At 37.5% G+C, this 9,871-nt stretch overlaps 1 long non-coding RNA gene across 1 annotated transcript; it reads right to left on the minus strand.

The window, feature by feature from the left end:
* Positions 1–1,573: 1,573 nt before the first annotated feature.
* Positions 1,574–7,027, minus strand: LOC117319118. Its single transcript, XR_004530612.1, has 2 exons — positions 6,193–7,027; positions 1,574–1,609 (listed from the first exon to the last, which is right to left on the minus strand). It is a non-coding gene; the product is annotated as an uncharacterized LOC117319118 (long non-coding RNA).
* Between the last annotated feature and the right edge of the window lie 2,844 nt (positions 7,028–9,871).

Genomic DNA, 9,871 nt, shown 5'->3' on the forward strand with positions numbered 1-9,871 from the left:
GTTGTCTTTCTCTCCATATAAGTCGTGTATGACCCTATAACCTAGGATATCATGGCATTATTAGTTGTCTTTCTCTCTATATAAGTCGTGTATGACCCCGAACCTAGGATATCATGGCATTATTAGTTGTCTTTCTCTCCATATAAGTCGTGTATGACCCTGAACCTAGGATATCATGGCATTATTAGTTGTCTTTCTCTCCATATAAGTCGTGTATGACCCTGAACCTAGGATATCATGGCATTATTAGTTGTCTTTCTTCTGGTACAGAGAAAGATTATTAAAACATTGGTAATTTACAAACCAGTTGCATTGGTGGAGATATGGTATAATCATCTGGTCAGTTCTACTTCTTATGTCTGGAGGTTGAGAAAAAGTCCTGTTGTCTGATCAGATAGTCACATGACACTTTGTACATGTATATCTGATAATACAGATGAAGGGTGGATAAATACATTACAGACATAAGGCCAATTTAACTCTTCAAACTTAAATTATGATCAAGGTCATTCATTTGAACAGACTTACTAGCCTTCATTCCAGAACGCTAAAAGCCAAATATAAGGTCTCCGGACCTTTCAGTTATTGAAAATAAGTCATGGAAATATTTTAGCCTATTTGACTGCTCTCACCTTGAAAGGTCAATGTCATTTATTTGAACAAACTTGGTAGACCTTCATCCCAGCATGCTACAGACCCAATATCAACTCCCTGGGACTCGTGCTTAATGAGAAGAAGTTGTTTAAAGCTTTAAGTCTATTTCATCCCCGTGACCTTGAATGCAGGTCAAGGGCATTCAATTGAACAAACTTGGTAACACCTCTCCCCAGCATGCTACAGACCCAATATCAACTCCCTTCAACATTCTATTATTGAGAAGAAGTTAATTTAAGATTTCAGCCTATTTTATCCCTAAGACCTTGAATGAAAGTCAAGGTCATTCATTTGAACAAACTTGGTAGCACTTCTCCCCAGCATGCTACAGACCCAATATAAACTCCCTGGGTCTTTTGGTCATTGAGAAGAGGTCATTTAAAGATTTTAGCCTATTTGACCCCTGTGACCTTGAATGAAGGTCAATTTTATTCATTTAAACAAATTTGGTAGCCCTTCACCCCAGCAAAACCTGGCACGTCTTTAAATGACACTGGCTGTTAAAAGGACGTTAAACAAAAAGTATTTAACTCAATTCCCCTATTGGGCCCCGCCCCTCTGGTCCCAGGGGTGCCACACCCTCTGTTTATACAAAGTTTGATCCCTTAATTTGCCCATTAATGCTTCTGACCAAATTTCATCAAAATCCATTCAGGCATTCAGGACTAGTTGGGGTTTAAAGGAAATGTTGACGACGACAGACACTGCACCTTTGGGCCAGGTGAGCTAATAAACAAATCATCCCAGCATGCTACAGGCTGTATCTCTCAATTCAGAAAAATAGGAAGAAGACAGAATGATCATTGTCAACATAGTCTCAAACTACTTTGTGGCAGTGGAATAAAAACATATCCTACCTTTATGTTCAGCAACAAAAGCATTGAACGCAGAAATTCCTCTTGCGTAAGGTTTCGTTTTGCTTACTTGTTTCTGGGAAGGTAGGTTTTCTCTTCTCCTTCAAAAAATCAACAAAGTAGAAATTAAGCAATAATAATCTCCTTTCAAACATTCAGTGATGGCATACATCTATAAAACAACTTATCAAAATATTAGGTGCCCTGGACTACTAAAAACCAGAATTAATTAAGAAATGTTTTCACGAGCATGATGAGAGTAAAGGCAAGGTTTATTTCTAGCAATCTTATGAGACGTTCATATACAACAACTAGTAGTATGATTTGGCTAATTTGTATTGTCATTGAAGGGTAAAACAATGCAAATTATGGCTTCCATTCCTTCCCAGAGGTCAGTTGGTGATTATCTTGGTGTTGTTCAAAAGGTAAATGGTTGAGTAGGAATAAGATATGATTTTGTCTTGGTGGACAGTGATATTCCTCGAGGTGGCGATATGCACTGTCACCCTCAAAACACTGTGATATTTTTTATACCATAATTAAATCATGATTAAACATTATACATTTTAAGTAATATCTGTTCAAAAATTCCATGGAATGATATGTGTTGCACTAACACTGCTTTTAAATTGATCACTAGGCAATAACAAGAGATCCCAGAGGGATCTTGGCGCCCACCATTGAATGATCTTTATAGGTTCCATATCAGATTGATCTTTTCTCTACTTTTCCCTTCCTCTAAGTCTTACTAATCTGTGTAAATTCAGAAACAGCCCTCTAGTACTTTTCAAACAAGGGGAACCTATATATAAAATTTAAGATTTAGCGATAATGGCTGTCTGTCGGCCATGTTGTTTTCAGATTGGTCCCAAAATGCAACACCAGGGACCAAGGGGAACCTACATATGAAATTTGAGAAAGATCCCTTCAGTAACTTCTGTAAAATAGCGATAACAAACTTCAATTGTCAAAATACAAGATGGCTGCCTGTCGGCCAGGTTGTTTTCTGATTGGTCTCAAAATCCAATATGCATAACTAGGCACAGAGGGCAACCTACATATGAAATTTGAGAAAGATCCCTTCAGCCATTTCTGATAAATAGCGATAACAAAATTCAATTGTCAAAATCCAAGATGGCTGCCTGTCGGCCATGTTGTTTTCCTATTGGTCCCAAGATGAAACTACAGACCAAGGGGAACTTACAAACAAGTTTGAGAAAGATCCCTTCAGTACTTTCTGAGAAATAGCGATAACAAACTTCAGTTGTCAAAATCCAAGATGTCTGCTTGTCGGCCATGTTGTTTTCCGAAAGGTCTCAAAATGCAATATGCATATTAAGGCAACGAGGGGAACCTACATATGAAATTTGAGAAAGATCCCTTGAGTACTTTTTCAGAAATAGCGATAACAAACTTCAATTGTCAAAATCCAAGATGGCTGCCTGTCGGCCATGTTGTTTTCCGATTGGTCTCAAAATGCAATATGCATAACTAGGCACCCTGGGGGAACATATATATGAAATTTGAGAAAGATCCCTTCTGTACTTTCTGAGAAATAGCGATAACAAACTTCAATTGTCAAAATCCAAGATGGCTGCCTGTCGGCCATGTTGTTTTTCGATAGGTCTCAAAATGCCATATGCATAACTAAGAACCAAGAGGAACCTACATATGAAATTTAAGAAAGATCCCTTCAGTACATTCTGAGAAATAGCGATAACAAACTTCAATTGTCAAAATCCAAGATGGCTGCCTGTCGGCCATGTTGTTTTCCGATTGGTTTCAAAATGCAATGTGCATACCTTGGCACCAAGGGGAACCTACACATGACATTTGAGAAAGATCCCTTCTGTACTTTCTGAGAAATAGCAATAACAAACTTCAATTGTCAAAATCCAAGATGGCTGCCTGTCGGCCATGTTGTTTTGCGATTGGTCTCAAAATGCGATATGCATAACTAGGCACCAAGGGGAACCTACATATGAAATTTGAGAAAGATCCCTTCAGCACTTTCTCAGAAATAGCGATAACAAACATCAATTGTCAAAATCCAAGATGGCTGCCTGTCGGCCATGTTGTTTTCCGATTAGTCTCAAAATGCAATATGCATAACTAGGCACCAAGGGGAACCTACATATGAAATTTGAGAAAGATCCCTTATGTACTTTCTGAGAAATAGCGATAACAAACTTCAATTGTCAAAATCCAAGATGGCTGCCTGTCGGCCATGTTGTTTTCCGATAGGTCTCAAAATGCCATATGCATAACTAGGCACCAAGGGGAACCTACATATGAAATTTGAGAAAGATCCCTTCAGTACTTTCTGAGAAATAGCGATAACAAGAATTGTTTACGGACGGACGGACGGACGGACCACGGACCACGGACGCAGGGCGATTTGAATAGCCCACCATCTGATGATGGTGGGCTAAAAATCAATTGGCAACAATACAATGACTGTAATTCCTCCCAATATCACAGGATGGATATGCCCCAATTTTGACAGTGAATGTGTTGGGTTTCAAACTTTCAACCCAGGGCAGTAAAATGGTCTATTAGCTAGTACAATAGCAAACCGTTATGTTATCAACAATGAAGTACTTGTTTCATTTGGGATGCTTAATGTCAACAAAATAGATTTGAAATATTTCAGTTAATTTAATTGACCCTTTTTGGCCCCGCCCATCAATCCCTACTGGCCTTGGGGTCAGTCAGGGTCAACATATGCATATTATCAAACTTTCATCCCATGCTGAAAATGTTAACCAAGTTAGAATTAATTCCAAAAGAAATCAAACAAATCATAGTCAAAATGTGATTTCCCTTTATAAACTGTAGTAAAATTTACCCCCTCCCCAGGGGCAAATGTGTGACCCCAGAGTCATGAAATTCATAATTTTAGTAAAGCACCTTAAGACCCTTCCATCTATAAAGAGTATTTGATTCCACCTTATTTCGGTCTTGAGAAGAAGATTTTTGAAATTTCAGTCAATTTGACCCTTTTTAGCCCCACCCATCAGCCCATGGGGGTCAGTCAGGGCCAACATGTGTATACCATCAAACTGCCTTCACAAGCTGATAATGTTAACCAAGTTAGAATGAATTCCAATAGAAATCAAACAAATTATAGTCAAAAATGTGATTTCCCTATATAAACTATAGTAAAGTTTACCCCCTCCCCAGGGGCAAACATGAGACCCCAGGGTCATGAAATTTACAATTTTGGTAAAGCACCTTAAGACCCTTCCATCTATGAATAGTGTTTGATTCCACCATATCTGAGGGTAGAGCAGAAGATTTTTGAATTTTTAGTCAATTTGACCATTTTTAGCCCCACCCCTCAGGCCCCTGGGGGGTGGGGACCATATAATTTACAATGTTGGTTGACCTTTAGCCATAGAAGCTTCCTGCCAAATTTCATTGAATTTGGTTTAGGGGTTTTTGAGAAGAAGTTGAAAATGTAAATTGTTTACGGACGACAACGGACAAAAGGGGATTAGAATAGGTCACTTGAGACTTTGTCTCAGGTGACCTAAAAAAGTTTACACAAATAGTGACAGTTGGATGTCACATTTATCTAATTCAAGTAAGTTAGTTTCCAAAATTTTCACTAAAGCTCCTGTCTTTTTAAATTTTGAGAGTTAGATAAATATGATATCCAACCACCACAAGTCATGGAAATTCTTTTTACCATACTTTTTTTCTTTTTTTTAGATAAAAAAGGAAAGGGGGGTGGGGGGGGGGTTAAAAATATTTAAAGAATGTATTTAAAACAAGAGGCCCATGGGCCTTAACAGTCATCTGAGATTTCAGTCAATTTAAATTACCCTTTTTAGCCCCTCCCATCAGCCCCTGCGGGTCAGTCAGGACCAACATGTGCCTACCATTAATCTGTCATCCAATGCTGTGTTAACAAAGTTAGATTGAATTCCATTACAAATCCAAGAAATAAAAGTCAAAAATGTTATTTCCCTATATAAACTATAGTTAAGTTTTCCCCTTCCCAAGGGGCAAACCTGAGACCCCTGGGTCATAAAATTCACAATTTTGGTAAAGCGCTTTAAGACCCTTCCACAATATCTGAGAGTAGAGAAGAAGATTTTTGAAGTTTTAGTAAATTTGACCCTTTTTAGCCCCGCCCCTCAGGCCCCTGGGGGGTGGAGACCATATAATTCACAATTTTGGTTGACCTTTAGCCATAGAAGCGTTCTGCCAAATTTCCTTGAATTTAGTTTAGGGGTTTTGGAGAAGAAATAGAAAATGTCAATTGTTTACAGATGCACGACGACAGACAAAAGGCGATTAGAATAGGTCACTTGAGACTTTGCTTTTTAACATGATAGGTTTTTTTTATATAATAAATAAAACCTGATTATTGATAACAGCTCTCTATATAACCTACTTAACTATAACAACTAAACAATTAGAATTAAGTTCTTTCTGAAAACATTTATGAACTATTTTGTACAAACCCACAATGTTTTAGCGACAAGGTTGTCACACGTGGAAGTTCGTGGTCAAAAGTCATTCCTGGGTCAAAGTTCATTTTCTCCCAAGTAAGTATTATCTAACTTGTGGTAAATCAATTTATTTAACGAAGACTTCTGGCTGTTCTATCAGTATTTATCTGATTTAAGGGGTAGGAATAGTAGAAATCACAACACCACACTCTCTATAACTATACCTTGACAACATCTATGTGCAGTCCTGTGGACTGGGCTGCTTCAGACCACATCTCTTTGCATTTGTGGCCTTTTGAGGTCATTCCCCTTTCAAAAAAGGCATCCAATAAGTTCCTTTTATCGTTGGTGATTACAGTTTGTATTCTCTGTAATAATTCAAAAATAAAAGATTAACATATTTCAATAATTAAAGGCAATTAAAAGGTCTCAAAACAGGACATGTTCTATATAATTTATGGGTCAATTGTAAGTAAATTAATTACAGTTGGATACTGGTAATATTGATAAATCTAATCTTCCTATGAACTTGTAAGATTATCCATTCTTTTCTCCGGATAGTGTGTGGACAAAGTTTGGATAATGTCAAAAAAGGTCATAAGGCCAATACACATACCAGTACTCATATTGCTGAACAAAGGTACTTAACTATGTACATTAATTTGAAAATGGACGTTACCGTACATGTAACTCTGTGTAACAAACAATGTTGGTTAACACTTTATCTTTAACTTATATGTGGATGAAAATGGACACTGTTTTGGCTATTCCATATGGCTTTAATCATGTTAATAGTTTGTCACATTTTTTAGAAAGTTCATGGATGCTTCCTGCCAGATTTGGTTAAAGTTTTACGATAGAATTTTGTTCAAGGTTTTAGCAGCTATAAAGAATAATGAATTATATTTGAAGGTTTTTGCAATGGTGTCGCGGTTTTGTAAAGATAATTGTTACCCCGTAAAATGAAATTAATGTAACAGAGCGCAGGATTAATTAAATTTAAATCACTGCCTCGGCTAGGGATCGAACCCGGGACTTCTGGCTTACTAGTCTTACGCTCAACCGATCGAGCTAAAGAGAAGATCTCTCTAGCCAAGCGGTATATATTGCGGCTAGTATTTACCAGGGTTACATACTCCCCCTCCAGGAAAGAACTTGTCATCGAGTTTCCAGGGCTGGGTAACAGCGATGCTTTTGCAAGCAGCGATTAGTATCATTCCTGAGTCCCTACGTGGGTGCCAATGTAACAGAGCGCAGGATTAATTAAATTTAAATCACTGCCTCTGCTAGGGATCGAAACCGGGACCTCTGGCTTACTAGGCTAACGCTCAACCGATCGAGCTAAATAGAAGAATTACTCTAGCCGAGCGGTATATTGCGGCTAGTATATACCATGGTTACATTAATTTCAGAGATGATATCAAAAAGTTTATGTGGTTATCATTGGTAGGATAAGTGTCACTTGCACAGTGACTAGCTATAAATCCTCTACCTGGCCTATGTTAGATGGGCAATATATGCCCGTAGCCATAGTTAATCTAGCGTAAGCCCTCTGGTTATTTTGTATTAGGTATCAACTTGACACAAAACTCATTCAGCTATTTAGATGACCATTAAGGTTCATGAACATACTTTCAGTAAATGTTACTTGCTATTGAAATAATTTGTTCAAACACCAGGGTGTTTGTGAGATTAGCTATGGTTTTACCTGTGTTTCTTTTGAAAATGGTACACTCTTGTATTCACAAAGACCTACCAACTCCTCCGAATAAACCAAACTGGTTGGTTCGTTTACAGTGAGAATAAGTAGGACAATACTTATAAGTAGAAAAAATGTATCTCAAAACAGGTAACAGCCAGGTATGAAATCATACTTTTCTATGGGTAGACATATGACATTTAAAAAGGTACTCCTATACTTGAATTCTAAAAATACAATTTGAATTTTGACTTTCAGTGTTGCAAACTCACCTACCCCATTATAACAACATACCACTACCCGTTTAAAGAACGGGCGCCACCATTTTGATTAGTCACATGATCAATCATCACGTCACGTGATAGGTTGAACAGAACAAAAAGCAAAATTTAAAACGATATATTAGACAAGCTAGGCTAGTCATGACAATTTATTTTGGATAACAAAATCATGGCTAGGGTTGACCCTTGGATAAGAGGCTGTGGCGGTTCTAAGACGGATTCTACCGCTAATAAACTTCAGCCCATTTTAGGTATCTAGAAATCAATAAAGTAGATCCAACTACTTGCACACTTCTCAATCGGGAAACGAGAAAAAATGAAGGAAGTAGATTCTAATCGGTGCAATGAAATAATAATCGTTTTTAAAAGAAATTGAAATCGGTTTACCTGTTCCGCTCGGCTTCAAAGATGGCGGCAACTGACAGTACTCATGGACAGTTTAAAAAAGCAACGAAATAGTCTCGCGAGATGTTTTGTTAGCCGCCGTTATCTTTCTGAGAAAGGATATTGTTAGTGTTGTCGACTGTTTGCCAATATCAACTACTGAGTCTGCGCCGGATTTTTTGTTAGCCGCCGTTATCTTTCTGAGAAAGGATATTGTTAGTGTTGCCGGCAGCACCGGCTCCTGTACTGTTGTTATAGAAAGGCTAACAATTCTAACAACTTTCTTTTGGTGAAAGCTAACATGTTTCGGATCGGGTGTCAGAAAATAAGCGTGAGTTCGAACTATTCGAGTCAATATCGGCGAAAATCTCGGCAGAGTGAAATCATTAGACACAAACACATCCATCGTAAATCTGATACGTAACAACGGCGGCCTGAACAATGGCACATTTATAAGTAAGTAAAATAATAGAATTTTATTTAATTCAATGTTAATTGATCGTTAAACGTTCTTCATTTCGCGATAATTATTATGGTTATTGCGCGAAGCCGCTCGGTTAATGCGTAGCTACAGTAGGCCCCAAAACAGTACAGTACACGTTTCATTTCTGACACAAAAGTTAAACATTTGTACAGTATAATCTTTGCATGGTTATATATTTTATCTGAATCAGAAACTATCGCTATATTATTGTAATAAATGGTGTCTTCAATATATCAAAAGCAGTCTACATAACCTGTTGCGTTTACGAAAGCACTACTGTAAAAATAGGCGAGATTCTATATGTTGGTAAAATTAGGTCAGAACATCAACATGTCTGTTTTTAAATAAGCCCAGTCGTATTATCTACCAAATATAGTTGATACCTGCAAAATTATCCATCACTAATTGGGACACATGTGGATTGTTTTGACTGATTATGAATGCTTTCACGTCACTCAGCACGATTTCTTATCCTTATATATTATTTTATATCAATGATTACTGGAGCGTTCTTCTTTATTGATACAAATATATTGGTCATCTCTTTATTTCAAAAATTCAAAATGTATTCTGAAAATTAGTCAGATATTATCAGTGTCTCATTTATCTTTGCATATCAATTACGAAAATTCAATGCACGCTCAGTTTCTAACAAGTTCAAAAGCCTGCAAAAAACTATCGATAACAAAGCCCGAGGCAATGCTACACCCGTCACTCTTTATCAATTCACTCAGACTCCGCCCATCAACCAATTAGAGTCGGCGCAACAATAAAAAATAGCTTCTTACGAATATAACTACAGTGGAACTTCGTTAACTCGAACTCGGAAAACTCGAATACCCCGCTTAACTGGAAGTACCTCGTCGGTCCCGGCCGAATTCTCTCTTTATCATAGTAAAGAAAACTCGGACAATACGAAGTGAAAATTTGGTCCCAACAATAAAAATCCTATTTGAAATGATCGAATAACTCGAAGTATAATTTTCGTCGATCGGTGGTAAACGCCGACATTTTTTAAGAGCTAAATTCCGTTTGTAATACTGAACATATCGGCA

This window comes from Pecten maximus, unplaced genomic scaffold (genome assembly GCF_902652985.1).
Source record: "Pecten maximus unplaced genomic scaffold, xPecMax1.1, whole genome shotgun sequence".
NCBI lineage: Eukaryota > Metazoa > Mollusca > Bivalvia > Pectinida > Pectinidae > Pecten > Pecten maximus.